We start from the raw sequence: 15,303 nt of genomic DNA on the forward strand, positions 1-15,303 counted from the left end.
GCAGTAAGTCTAACCTCTCTGGTAGGTAGGTTACTTGAGAAGATTCTGAGAGATAAGGTACACATGCATTTGGAAAGACAGGGTTTGATTAGCATGGCTTTGTGTGTCTGAGATCAAAGTGACCAAGAAGATTGATGAAGGAAGGGTGGTAGACACGATCTATATGGATTTCAGTAAGGCCTTTGATAAGGTTCCACATGGTAGGCTGCTCTGGAAGGTTTGATCACATGGAATCCAGGGGAAGCCGGCAAATTGGATATAAAATTGGCTTGATTGTAGGAAGCAGAGGGTCATAGTGGAAGGATGCTTGTCAGATTGGAGGCCTGTGACTGGTGGAGTGCCTCAGGATTTGGTGCTGGGCCCATTGCTGTTTGTCATCTATATCAGTGATTTGGGTGAGAATGTACAAGGCATGATTAGTAAGTTTACTGATGACACTAAAATAGGCAGCATCATGGACAGTGAGGAAGGTTCTCAGAAGTTGCAGCAAGACCTTGACCAGCTGGGGAAGTAGGCTGAGAAATGGCAAATGGAGGTTAATATAAACAAGTGTGAGTTCTTGCATTTTGGAAAGTCAAATCAAGGTAGGAGTTTCATGGTGAATTGTAGGGCCTTAAGGAATGTAGTGGAGCAGAAGGACCTTGGAGTTCAGATGCATGGTCCTCTGAAAGAGGAGTCACAGGTAGACAAGGCAGTGAAGAAGGCTTTTGGCACACTGGCCTTCATCAGTCAGGGCATTGAGTATATAAGTTGGGAAGTTATGTTGCTGTTATACAGGACGTTGGTGAGGCAGCACTTAGAGTACTGTGTTCAGTTTTGGTCACCTTGCTCTAGGAAGGATGTTATTAAACTGGAAAGAGTGCAGAAGAAATTTACAAACATGTTGCCAGGACTCAAGGGTCTGAGTGATAGGGAGAAGTTGGACAAGCTAGGCGTTTGTTCTTAAGAGCATAGGAGACTGAGAGGGGATCTTACAGAGGTGTGCAAGATCATGAGAGGCACGGAAAGAGTGAATGCACTGTATCGTTTTCCCAGGGTTGGGGAATCGAGGACAAGAGAGCATCAGTTTAATGTTAGAGGGGAAAGAATAAAAGGGAACCCCAGTGGCAACATTTTTTAAGCCTATGGAATGAGCTGCCAGCAGAAGTGGTTAAGGCGATCACATGAACAACATTTAAAAGGCATTTGGACATATACATGGATAGGAAAAGTTTAGAAGGATATGGGCCAAGTGCAGGGAAATGGGGTTAGAGTGGATGGATATTTCGGTCGGCATGGTCCAGTTTGGGCCAAAGAGCCTGTCCCTGTGCTGTAGGATTCTATCACTGTATGACTTTATAAAGATGATCAAGGGAAATTATAGACTAACATCTGATTTTAGGTAATTATACGAGACGCGGTAACAGAGGATAGGGAATACTTGAAAAATTCCAGCTGATCAAAGAGAACCCACATGGATTTGAAAAGGGTAGGTCAAGCCTGATTGATTTTCTTTTAAGTACTAACAGAAGTACTGGACTCAGAAATATCTGTGCATTATTTGAATGGATTTTCAGAAGCATTTGGTAAAGTCTCTCATAAGAGACTGTTAACTAAAGTGGAAGCTTATAGAATAAGGGACAAATTATTAAATTGGCTAGAAGATTAACTGAATGGCAGGAGACAGGGAGCAGGGATAAAGAGCTGTTAATCTAATTGACAGGGTGTGACCAGTGGTGTCTGGCAAGGCTCTGTGTCTCCAGCCTATCTATATCCTGCTGTATTCTCTGGCAATCCTCCTCGCTATCTGTACTTCCCCCAGTCTTTGTGTCATTAGCAAACTTACTAATCAAACCATTAATATTCTCCTCCAAATCATTTTATATATTTCAAACAATATAACAATGACAGGGGTTCCAGTACTGATCCCTGAAAAACATGACTGGTCACATATCTCCAGTCAGAAAAACACCCTTTCACAGTTACTCTGTCTTCTATGACTAAGCCAGTTCTATATCCATCTTAACAGCTCCCCAGCAGATCTCATGTGACTTCACCTTTTGTATCAACCTGCCATGAGGACCCTGTCAAAGGTCTTGCTAAAGTCCGAGTAAACAACATCTACCACCCTAGTATCATCAATCAGCTTTGTCACTTCCTCAAAAAACTCAATCAAGTTTGTGAGACACAATCTGCCCCACACAAAGCTATGCTGCCTATTGCTCATAACATTTTCCAAATGTGAGTAAATGTTGTCCCTATGAACCTTCTCCAGTCATTTCCCTACCACTGAAGTAACACTCACCAGCCTGTAATTTCCCAGATTGTCCCAGTTGCCCTTCTTAAACAAAGGAACAATGTTGGGCTTTCTCCAGTCCTCTGCGACCTCTCCTGTGACTAAAGAGGATACAAAGATTTGCATCAGGTTCTGGGGACTTACTACCTCAATGCTTTTTCAAAATACATTATCCTTTTCTATATTGACATGTCCCAGAATATTAGCATACCCCTCAGAGACTCACCATCCACCATGTCCTTCTCCTTTGTGAATACCAATGCAAAGTATTCGTTAAGGAGCTCAACTGCTACTTCTGGCTCCATACATAAATTCCCTCCTTTGTCCTTGAATGGACCTGCCCTTCCCCTGGCTAAACCCATGCACCTAATATATATATATATATAAAATGCCTTGAGTTTTTGCTTAATCCTGTTTGCCAAAGACATTTCATGACACCTTTAGTGCTCCTAATTCCTTGTTTGAGTTCTTCTCTGCTATCTTCAAGGGCTCTGTCTTTTTCTCTTGTCATCCAAGGTTCCTGAATCTTGCCATCGCTATCCTTCATTTTCAAAGGAGCGTGCTGGTCATGAAATCTAATCAACTGGTGTGGATGTACCCTCAAACAACTGCCCCCAATCTACATTCCCTGCTCTTGTCTAATATTGTGGTAGCTAGCCTTCGGCAAACTTAACATTTTCATCTGAGGACTACTCTTGTCCTTATCCATTAGTAACTTAAAACTTACAGAACTATGGTCACTGTTCCTGAAACTTTGTTCACCGGGCCAGGCTCATTCCTGCCCAAGGATAGCCCTTTCCCTAGTTGGATGATTTGCATGTTTTCAAAAAACAACCTGGGATACACCTAACATATTCTTCCCCATCCAAGCCCCTGACGCTAAGGGAGTCCTAATCAATATAGGCGAAGTTAAAGCACCCCACCACAACAGCCCTGTTATTTTTACTTTTTCCATAATCTATCTGCATATCTATTCTTCTATCTCCTGCTGTCTGGTTGGAGGTCTGTGTACAATCCATCAAGGTGATTGCACGCTTCATATTCCTGGGCTCTTACCCCTCTGACCTTGATGGCTGAGCCCTCCACAATGTTCTCCCTCAGGACAGCTGTGATATTCTCCCTATTCAGTAATTCAACTCCCCCACCTCATTTATATCACTGTCTTGCCTGAAATATCTAAATCCTGGAACATTAAACTGCCAGTCTTATTCCTCTCTCAACCAAGTCTGTATAATAGCTACAACATCATAGATGTATGTATAAATCCAAGCTCTAAATTCATCTGCCTTACCTGTCATACTCCCCGCATTAAAGCGAATACACTTCAGAACCACCAGTCCCATCATGTTCAGTAACCTCCCCTTGACAATTCTTCCTCTTAGTCTTTACTGGCCTTAGTCTAGAGAGGCGAGAGATAAAGAGATAATGATGCATTAAGTGAATGGGCGGAACTGCAGCAAGAGATCTCAAGACAGCCAACTGTGGGGTCATCCACTTTGGACTTAAAGATTATCAAAAAGGCTACTTTCAAAATTATGAAAATCTAAAAACAGGGAGTCCAAAGCGACTTAGGCATTCAAATCGGAGATCATTAAGATGCCACAAAGAGATAAAGGCAATGACCAAAAGGCTAATAAAAGGCTTGCCATTATATGTAGAGGATTAGAATCAGAAGGGTAGAACAGAATTCAAGCTTCAGTATACCGATTTGCTACTTGGACCACACCTGAAATACCCATGAGCGGTTCTAGGTTTTATACCTGAGGAAGATTATATTAGCCTTTGAGAGAAAGCAGCATAGGTTTACAAGAGTGATACCTGCTATCCAAAGTTTAATTTACAAGGAGATGTAATACAAGCTGGAGTTGCCTACTTCAGAATTTAGAAGTGTAAGGTGTAGTTTGTTCATAATTTTCTGGCTATTAAGAGGAACAAACAGGGTATATAGAGAGAAAATATTTTTTTCCTTGGCTCCAATCTAGAACTAGGAAACAATTGCCCAAAGACTAGAGCCAGACCTTTTAGCAGTGAAATTAGGAAACACCTTTACAGTGAGTGGATCGCAGATTTTATATTCTGCAAATGGTAATTGAAGCAAGATCAATTGTGAATTTTAAATCTGCGATTTTGCAACTTTTGTGAAGCAAAGATGTTAATGAGATATGTGAAAGAAGTTGGTAGGATATAGGTCATATCAGCTAGGATCCTAATGAATAGGCTTGTGGAGATGAATAGACTTTTCCTTTTTCTAGATTTCCACACCACTTTGCTGAAAAATTAAAATTACAAAATCAGTTCAGGTAACCCTATTATTCCTTGAGAAACAATCTTACATATCTATTATTCTCCCTGTAACTCAGTCTCATGTTCATTATTCACCTTGCAATCCAGATTTGCAGTAATAGGGTATTAAATAAGATCATCCTCTGAAACGCAATTACATTCTGATAGTCTCTCTGTGAAGTATCGTTGATAATCTGAGCTTGGGGGACTGAAAAGCAGAGCTGCATTTGTGTTGATCAGATACTCAGTTAGAGCGTGGCTTTCAGGAAATGATGAAAGACAGCAGTTAATCATAGGACATGGAAAGAAATTGGAGAACAGTAGCAAGAGGATCTGTAGTCAGTTGGGAAGATGTTGCATTTAATTCAGCTTGAAGAATAGGTGACCTGCCTTGAAATGTGTTGGCCTATTCGAGGTAAACAGAGAATAGAATTTAGTGGATGGGTCAATAGATAAATATGTTACTGTATGGTGGTAGATAGTGAAAATAACTGTAGTCAACAACATAATCGTGAAAGATTGCAGAGTGCTTGATGTGAATGCAACAGCAACAGGGAAGAGGAGAACACAAAGTTTCCACATAGAATTGGAAACTGGTTTTAAATGGTGGCAGATAACGAAGTGAACACCTGATCTGAAGATGGAGTGAAAGACTCAGAGGTTTGGTTTTCACTTTCACTGGATGGTAACTTGCTGGAAAATATTGCCTTCTTTTTATGGAAACCATTTCATTTATTACATTGAAATCAGTGCCAACAATCCATGTTCCTTTTCTTCCACAGGAGAAACACTTATTCACTATTTAATTACAGGTTTCACTGACTTCGTTACTGGTTGCTCATCTCTGCACACTTAGTCCAGCTCAGCACACTGCCTAAGTTTCTAACTGCGCAAAATACTGTCCCTAAGCACACCCAAAATCTCTACACTGAAGGCGCAACCTCCCCAGACTTCAACTTTGTTTCTCCCAAACCTCCGATTCCAGTCTCCGTAAACATCTAAATCCCATTTTCCTTGATCCCACGTTGCCTTTGTGCCTTTCTCCTCTTAACCCCAATTTTGATGATCCCAGATCTCATCATCCCTCCTTCTTTGCTCAAACTCTGAAATTCCCAGTCTTTCCAGTCATCAGTCTGCCCCAACTCTTATTCTTGATCCAATTTTCCGAGTCTCCCTTTCTCCCCGCTCAATGTCTGACTGAGCCAGACCCCATTTAGTGAAGGAGAATGAGGGTGCAAGGTTATGGTGGGTCCAGCACCAGGCCAGAAGGTCTTTGTTTGTGATGACAGTCGATGGTTTAACAGGAAGGATTGGAATTCTTTCCCTAAACCTCTCCGCCACCTCAGTCTCCACCTTTGGTCAAGCTTGTGGTTATTTCAGTCTTTCAACTTGCCTGTCACATGAAACTTAAGCCATGTCCCCTATTTTAAAGATAATAAGAAGAGTTTGATTCTCAGTATTTGAGGCAGATAGCTTTTCAGTGACATGTACAGTATTTTTCTTTCAATCAACATCATCAAAAACATCTGATAATTAACCCTCCTATCAGAAGGATGTTGTGAAACTTGAAAGGGATCAGAAAAGATTTACAAGGATGTTGCCAGGGTTGGAAGATTTGAGCTATAGGGAGAGGCTGAACAGGCTGGGGCTGTTTTCCATGGAGCGTCGGAGGCTGAAGGGTGACCTTATAGAGGTTTACAAAATCATGAGGGGCATGGATAGGATAAATAGACAAGGTCTTTTCCTTGGGGTGAGGGAGTCCAAAACTAGAGGTTTAGGGTCAGAGGGGAGAAAATGTACAAGGGAACCAAGAGGAAACATTTTCATGCAAAAGGTGGTGCATGTATGGAATGAACTGCCAGAGGAAGTAGTGAGGCTGGCACAATTATAACATTTAAAAGGCATCTGGATGGGTATATGAATAGGAAGGGCAAAGAGGGATATGAGCCAAGTGCTGACAAATGGGACTAGATTAGTTTAGGATATTTAGTCAGCAGACGAGTTAGACTGAAGCATCTGTTTCCATGTTGTACATCTCTATGACTCTATAAATGGAATCTTGCTGTGTACACATTGGCTGTTGTGTTTCATTACATAGCAGTGACTGCAATGCAAAAACATTTCACTGGACTTAAAATATCCTTGAATTAAAATGCCTGTTCTTTCTTTTCTTCTGTTTCTGTCTGTTCTTTCCCCCTCTCTCTCTTGTTCTCTATTGGTTCTTTCCATCACATTAATTCCATCTGTTTCTCTCTCCCTGTCTCAGTCAGTGCCTTCAGGAGGGAATATTTCCCATTAAAAAAAGCAAACATTTTAGGAGCTACGGTTGGTAGAATAGAATGTTTTCTCTGTACAAACCTTTGTGCCAAAATATGAACTTACAAAGAGGGAGGTGTTAAAATTGTTGAAATATAACTCAGAGTAAGTAATATGCCACCTTGCTACACCTGGTGATAATTCAAGGTAGACTGGTAAATCCCCTATGGAAATTGATCCTCTCAGAGTCTTGCTTAGTGGCAGCAAGAGTGCAAATCGATCAGGCATGGCTTCTGGTAATAGATTATTAATAGTATTACGAGTGAGGTTAATCCAATCCTGTGTGAGTAAAGCAGGCGGTCCCTCGACACTGGAGAGAGCTAATCCTACCATCAGTTAATGAGTGAATCACCCCTTCCATGGAGGAGACAGTGGGAAAGATTATGAGATTGCCGTGCCTGAGGCAGATGTTTGATAGCATTGCTTGCCACATACTGTATTTGATTTTTATAATGTAATAAACCACCAGCCTCAAACTCAACATAAGATCTATACTGTTCAATGGAATGTAACATTCTCATTTCATCATGTCATTTTGACCTCACCACAGAGGAGGGATGCAATGAGATAAATAGCGTAAATACTCTACCTACCCTAAATTATTTATCCTTCATCTACTTTCCTTCTGTTAAGATACGAATGCTTTATTAGATTACAAAATGGACCAATGAGGTTTCTTCCCTCTAATCAGCTGCCACCGATTTCTCAATAAAGTTGATGGTGATTGCATTGATAATCATTAATCTTACACTGCACACTCTGTTGGGTATTCATACTGTTTATGGACTCATCACGTAGCTCATTAATAAGTATCTGAGACATGCAGACAAGTTGAAGTCCCACTCCAAAGGCTTCAGCACTAAAATCTAAACTGACTCTCCAGTGTAACATTGAGGGAGATGGCTGCATTCTCAAAGGGACTTTTTAAAATGAGACTGAAAACCTAGATACCATTTGCCATCTTAACAGCAACTGCAGTTCGAAAAGATGTGTAATTAGTCATAGTGTGCTTTGGGACGTTCCAAGATTCTGAAAGGTGCTATGCCAATGCAAGTCTGTTTGTCTGACATAAAAGATCTGCGAGCTGGTTATGACAATTGGGGAACTATTACTTCAAGGGTCAATGGTGGATAGGCATTGGCAAACATTTAAAGAGTGCGCAGGCAAACTGCAACAATTCCTGGCTGGCACAAAAATTAAACCGGAACAGTGCCCTAAAGGCCATGGCTAACAAGGAAAATTAGGGATAGTATTGGATCCAAGGAAGGGGCATACCAATTCGACCAAAAGAAGCAGCAGATCTGAGGATTTGGAGCAGTTTAAATTTCAGGAAAGGAGAACAAAGTAATTGAATAAATGTGAATATAGAGTGCAAGAGTAACCTTGTAGAGAACATACAAACTGACTGTTAAAACTTCAATAGGTATGTGAAGACCAATAGATTAGTGAAGACAAGGTATGTCCCTTACAGACAGGTACACTGGGGACATTATAATGGGGAACAAAGAGATGGCAGACGAATTAAATATTTACTTTGGTTCTGTATTCATAACGGAGGACACAAATACCATCCTAAAAATATTGGGGAGCACAGGGTTTGGTGAGAAGGAAGAACTGAGGAAATCAGTATCTGTTGGGAAATGGTGTTGCATAAATTGATTGGATGAAAGGCTGATAAATCCCTAAGGGGCAATAGGGCCCATTCTAAAGTAAGAGGCCCCAGAAATAGTGACTGCATTGGTGGTCATCTTTCAAGATTCTTTCAAATCTGGAAACAGTTCCTGTGGATTGGAGAGGACCTAATGTAACATTTTAAAAGGAGTTAGGGGGGAAACAGGGAACTATTGAGCTGCTAGCCTGACATTGGTAGTCAGGAAAATGCTAGAGTCCATTATAAAAGATATATTGGCAGAGCACTTGGAAAACGGTAGCAGGATTGGATCAAGTCAGTGTGGATTTAGGGCAGGCACATCATGCTTGACATATCTACTTGATCTTTTTGGGGATGTAATTAGTAGAGTTAATAAGGGGAAACCAGTTGATGTGGTTTGCTTGGACTTTCAGAAGGCTTTCAATAAGGTCCCACATAAAACAGATTAGCATGTAGAATGAAAGCATATGGGATTGGAGGGAGTGTACTTACATGGATAGAGAACTAGGAGAAAGTGAGAACTGCAGACGCTGGAGATCAGATTGAGAGTGTGGCACTGGAAAAGCACAGCAGGTCAGGCAGCATCCAAGGAGCAGGAGAATCGACGTTTCGGGCATAAAGCCCTTCGTTAGGATAGAGAATTGGTTGGCAGACAGGAAACAAAGAGTCGGATCTTTTCCAAGTGGCAGCCAATGACTAGTGGGGTGCCCATAGATCAGTGCTTGGATCCCAGCTATTCACAATACATATTAATAATTTAAATGAAGGAACTAGCTGTAATATCTCCAAGTTTGCGGGCAATTCAATTCTGGGTGGGATGGTGAACCCCGATATGATGCAGAGATGCCGCTGTGTGATTTGGACATGTTAAGTAAGTGGAAAAATGCATGGCAGATGAAATAAAATGTGGATAAATATGAGGCTTTTCACTTTGGTAGCAAAAGCAAGAATGCCAACTGTTAACTAAATGGCATTGATTGGTAAAGGGGGACGTGCAATGAGACATGAATGGCCTTGTATATCAGTCACTTAAAGTAACCATGCAGATGCAGGTGGTGAAGAAGGTAAATGGTATGTTGGCCTTTACAGCAAAAGGATTTGGGTACAGGAGCAAGAATACCTTGCTGCAAATGTACAGGGCCTTAGTAAGACCATACTTGGAGTATTGCGTGCAGTTTTGGTCTCCTTATCCGGGAAGGATGTTCTGGCAATGAAGGGAATGTGATGAATATTTACCAGACTAATTCCTGGGATGGCAGGACTGACATATGAAGAGAGATTGGATTGGTTAGGACTAAATTTACCAGAGTTTAGAAGAAGGAAGGGTGATCCCACAGAAACGATAAAGTTTTGACAAGATTGGACAGGGTAAATGTGGGAAGGGTTTTCCTGATGACCAACCAAGTCCAAAACCAGGGGTCACAGTCTAAGCATTTGGGGTGGGCCATTTAGGAGTGAGATGAGGAGCAATCCCACGAGAGTGGTGAGCCTGCAGAATTCTCCACCACAGAAAGCAGTTTGTGATCAAAACATTGGATATTTTCAAGAAGGACTTCGATATAGATCTTAGGGCTGAAGGGATCAGAGTATGGGGCAAAAGCTGGAACAGGTCACTCAGTTGAATGATCAGCCATGGTTATAATGAATAGCGAATCATCTCAGGGAGACAAATGGCCTGCTCCTACTCTTGTTTTCTGTTTTGACCCAAAGGCATTATTTTGAAGAAGAGCAGTGGACTTTTGTTCAATATCCTGACAAACATTGATTCTTCAGCTAACATAAAAGGTGATCTGCTCATTCTAATGTTGCTGCTTGGGGGACCTCTCTGAACACAAGTTGGCAGCTGTGTCCCTTCCATTACCACAGTTATCACTTAATTGGCTTTATTATGATACAGGGTTAGCAAGACAGATCAAATCAAAATTCACAACACAGTGAAATTAAAACTTTCAATGAGCCTCAAAATTGCCCAATTGAATGAATGAATGATTTATTGTCAAATATATTTTACAGTGTGAAAAACAGTAAAAAGGTGAAAAGCTTTTCCAATGGCACCACAATCTGGAGCCATTTTGAATAATTTAAGAATAAGGGAAAAATGTAGAAAGGTATAGCTTAAAGACTCCAAGAGGCCGAACCCAGCTCATCACCATCAACAACGCCAACACTGCCATCCCTCCACCTCACTGCTGTCTACACTGGACCCAGCCAGAGGAAGTTGCTGATCCTCAGGCGCTATCTATTGCTGCTGGGCCTACCTCATTAATGTCACCTCCGCCGATGTAATAGCTTCCAATTTTAATGCCAGGTCCTGTGCTCACTGTGGCAAAGTAAGTAAGGGCTCACTCGAGGTCTGTGCTGTGTCCCCTTGTGGTCCATGCTGGCCCCATGCTGCTGCCGATGCCATTTGAGCTCAAGGGGTAAGTAAGGAAAACAGAAAATAAGACAAAAAACAAGAAAGGGGAAAGTAAAAGCAGACGGAGTGGACAAGCTCTGGCTCAGGAGCCCAACTCTGCAGCCATCTTGGGAAAGATGATTGTTCCTGACCAGAATTTTAGGATAACAGAATTCAAACAGACAGGCAGACAGGCACAATTAGGGGATCAATAAGAAAATAAAACAAAGTAACCAATTCAATGATGAGGATCAAGTCTTTATGGAATCTTTGATCAATGCATTTTATCATAGGCACATTGGAATGTATCTTGCTTGAATTTCAAAGTCACGAGTCAATGCAAACTGCTTCCGGCAGACTCTGAAGAAAAATTGTCTTAGTTCCTATAAACTGGGATTCATTTCTAGGAACTTTCATCAACTGAATATAAAACAAGAGAGAGAGTATAGCTCAGACACAAGTTCCCAATCCAGCAGCTTTTGAGCACACAGCCTTCTGCCCAAACCAAGAAATCTGGCAAAACCAGTTCATCTATGGTATCTCTTTCTTTTTTAACATCGTCTGGGTTTGGCTGGCCAGCACCAGCCTTTCCTGGATTGACCAATGCAACATTCAACCAGCTGCCAATTCTTGAGCATAACATATCCTGGTGCTGAAATGTCTGCAGTGTTCTTAGAATAATAATTAATTTGCAATTATCTTTCCAGGCCAATTCCCATCAACAAGCATCAGTTTGTTTGCTCTGTCCGTCTTTACAGAGCAAATTGCTGCTCAAATTTTAAAGTTCAATTCTCAACTTCGGCTCACAGTTCCAAATCATAAATGAGAAAAGTAAAGAAAAGCAGTGACGATCCCAACAGGTGCAAAGCACCTTTATACTCCTAAGATTGCTTACGGCACCATACAACTCTAAGTGTTCATTTTTTGTCGCTGAACTGTAATTAATCTTAACAGTGATAGGATTGAGGGTGATTTAACGGTTTGGATCAGAAATTGGCTAGCTGAAAGAAGACAGAGAGTGGCGGTTGATGGGAAATGTTCATCCTGGAGTTCAGTTACTAGTGGTGTACCACAAGGATCTGTTTTGGGGCACTGATGTTTGTCATTCTTAGAAATGACCTGGATGAGGGCGTAGAAGGATGGGTTAGTAAATTTGCAGATGACACTAAGGTCGGTGGAATTGTTTAGTAACTTATCGTGAAGTTTCACCCTCCTGTCAGAAAGTACATGTCAGATTATAACAATATTGTTTCTCCTTACCTCACCTGTGGTTCTTTTGCTCAACTTCAAGGAAATTTGCTTTATTGGATTCTCTGATATGACTCTTGCTATGTGGGTGGATCAGTCTCCATACTCATAGGCTCCTACATTCCATCCCCAGTGAGTAGCCCAATTCTTAATCTCAGGTGCTACATAGCTACCATATTTTGATGGATGGATTTTTTTTTCTAAATGAAAGTAAAACATGTCTATATATTGTTCTTCACCACATAAAATTCCCCAAATACTTCACAGTTACTGAAGTAGTTTTTTGAAGTGTCCTCACTACTTTTTGTGGGAAAAATGGCAGTCAATTTACAGACATCAAACAGTATGTGATCATGACTCACTAATCTGTTTTGTTGATGTTGGTTGAGGATGAAATGTTGGCCGGGATACTGCTGAGAACTCCCTAAAAGTTAGCAAATGCAATTGCATTATTCAAGAATGGAGGAGATAGAAAATAGGGAACTATAGTCCAGATGACCTGATGTCTGTCATTAAGAAAATGCTGGAATTCAGTCAATGAAGTCCTCTTAAAGTGTACTTAATGTTGTAACATGGAAAATACAACAGCCAACTTGGGCACAACTCTGACCCGTAAGCAACAATAGTTTCATGAATCTTTCATCTGTCTTTTATAATACCGGGGATAGAAGTTGCCCAGAACACCAGGAAGCACTTCAATGTACTCCTTCAACATAGTCCATGGGATATTTCACAGAGAGACTGGATCAAGAGATTTGATTCAATGGAGCAGTACTTCCTTAGTGTTGCATTAATGTGTTCACCAAAATTTCACAGCTCAAGTTTCTGCTGTGGCACTGGGAAGGACAAAGCTTTTTAATTCAGAAGTAGCAGTTTCACCCATCAAGCTATGGTTGCCACAGTATGTCTGATATGTTATGAGGACTCCTGAAGTACTTACTGATGTATTGAACTGATAAGTGCAATATTTCTTTTTGAAAAATAGGACATTCCACCAAAATATAACTGCAGATGTAAATTCAGTGTCTATCTGAGAAAGGCCCTGGAATGTCACATCTGAGAAGATTTCACAGAAGCTTCAGAGGGATGGACTTAAAAAGGGCAGAAATGCACTACAAAACTGAACTATAAACTCCTGGGGCATATCAGAGATATGGGTATGAAGGGAGAAAAGGCAGCAGTGTGGACAGGAGACATGTTTGTGTCTTCCCATGTCACAGATACACAAGAACAGGTATTAAAAGCCAGTACAATCCCGGTCTTTGTGTGCTACTGGAAGGAGTTGTGTTCATAAGCTAAGGTGCTTGTATGTGCTGTTATGCTACAGACTTCATTTGGTTCAAGCGCTAGTGTTCTGGGAAAGTTGCAGTTGAAGAACAACCGCACTAGTCATCTCTGCGTTACAGATTGTCAAAAGTTGCACCCTTTGAGTTACAGAAGTCAACTAACCAGCAAGTCAGCAACAAGGAACAGGTCAATAGGATTTCCACTCAGCTGTAAGGTCAAGAATCCCAAAATCAATTGTTCAATAATCAACATTCCACTAACTAGTCTTCACAAATGACTCACAGAGCATGATCCATTTACCTTCTAACTTATATCGTTTTTGGTCTCAGCTATCATTTCTAATCTATGTGTAAATGTGCTGCGTTATTATTTCTTCATGTGCTTAGTATCTAATAAATTCACTTTTCTGTTAGTTAAAGAAAGCCTGCTTAATTCAATTCCTTTTAAAGCACAAATTCATTTGACCTGAGAGAAAAATATCCACAAGGAAGACAGATCTTCTTTCAAACTGACCTTGTTGCTATTAAGGATTTGGGTGAATGTCGAAGGGTAGCCATTTCATCCCTCCTCATCTGGGACCTTTAATAATTTGGTGCATCCTGTTAGAACGGAAGCAAGTTGGGGAACTTCATCCAGGCTCTGGTCATAACATAGCATCAGCAGCTTCTTGTAAAACTTCCTTTCAGATTTCAGGAAAAAAACCCACAGCCGCACATTAAGTAGAGAATCAAATAACAGTTCCAATGCTTGGAAATGAAAGGCATTAAAGGAACACCGTGCTTCAAATGCTACCAGGTTTTAATGCAAAGCCTTGGAGGTGTTGACAGAAATGACTGGACCACCCACTTTACAGCCATAGTCTGCTCTCTATCCTTGGCTATGCAGGTGCTGAAAGATTGGAATGAGGCACAGTTCCCCAGGAGTGTGGGAGGCCAGGAATTAGCCTGCTGCTCAGTGCACTTGCCCGTGATCACCCTTCGCATTGTAACATCCTTACTGCTCTCCTGTGCTAATCACACCAGAATCGGATTACCTGGGAGAAAAGAATTGAGATGTGGGTAGCGGGTGGCTTCAGTGGCATTTTGGAAATTAACTGGAGCATTCAGGAGGGCGAGGCGATGATGGTTGAGAGAGCTGATAATCATCAGTTTTGTCAAACCATTAGCAGCTGTTCACCTCGGGGGCAAGCAGGCTTTCTCTCTCCTTCCTCCTTCCCTCTTTCATGTGGCACCAGTCTTATTAACACGATGGGGGCAGCAGCAGGTTGCGTCTCTCATGACAACCACTTCTGACAAGTTGTTCCGAGGGAGGCAAAGAAAATGGGAAATGATTTTGTTTACTTTTTTTCTCTCTGAATGCTCCTGCCTAGCTTTGGTGTTCAGGGTTGTCTCATTGTTTCGCTGCTACTGGGCTGCGGAGCTGAGAATGCATTTAAAAATACCAGGGCTTCTTCAGATTCCTAGGTATCGGTTGTTTGGTTTGTTTCTAACATCTTATTGATGCAGACTCATGGAACGGTACCTCCTCTCCCAATTAAGCACATTCAATGCTATCGTTTCCATTTTCTGGGATAGCGAATGCTGGTAATAGTTCAGCTGGAACCACTTATACCACCCCTGGGCCCATCTTTCATTGTACACAATAATTACAAAGTATTTATAGCACAGAAATAGGCCACTCCGTCCAATTGGTTTGTGCAAGTGTTTATGTTCTGTACACGCCCACTAAAACCTTCACTTCATTTCATTATATCATTCTGTCTCTTCCTCCCTCACCTATTTTTCCAGCTTCCTCTTGAAGATAGCTATGGTACTCCTGAAGTGGTAAGTGTCACATTTCAACCACTCT

The 15,303-nt window shown here is 41.3% G+C and overlaps 1 long non-coding RNA gene across 1 annotated transcript; it reads right to left on the reverse strand.

Annotated features, from left to right (window-relative positions):
* Window positions 1–2,290: 2,290 nt before the first annotated feature.
* LOC140481911 (uncharacterized) lies at window positions 2,291–14,179 on the reverse strand. The gene is made up of 3 exons (XR_011961634.1): window positions 13,969–14,179; window positions 3,567–3,674; window positions 2,291–2,376 (listed from the first exon to the last, which is right to left on the reverse strand). It is a non-coding gene; the product is annotated as an uncharacterized lncRNA (long non-coding RNA).
* Window positions 14,180–15,303: the final 1,124 nt, after the last annotated feature.

The sequence above is a fragment of the Chiloscyllium punctatum genome, chromosome 10, assembly GCF_047496795.1.
Source record: "Chiloscyllium punctatum isolate Juve2018m chromosome 10, sChiPun1.3, whole genome shotgun sequence".
NCBI lineage: Eukaryota > Metazoa > Chordata > Chondrichthyes > Orectolobiformes > Hemiscylliidae > Chiloscyllium > Chiloscyllium punctatum.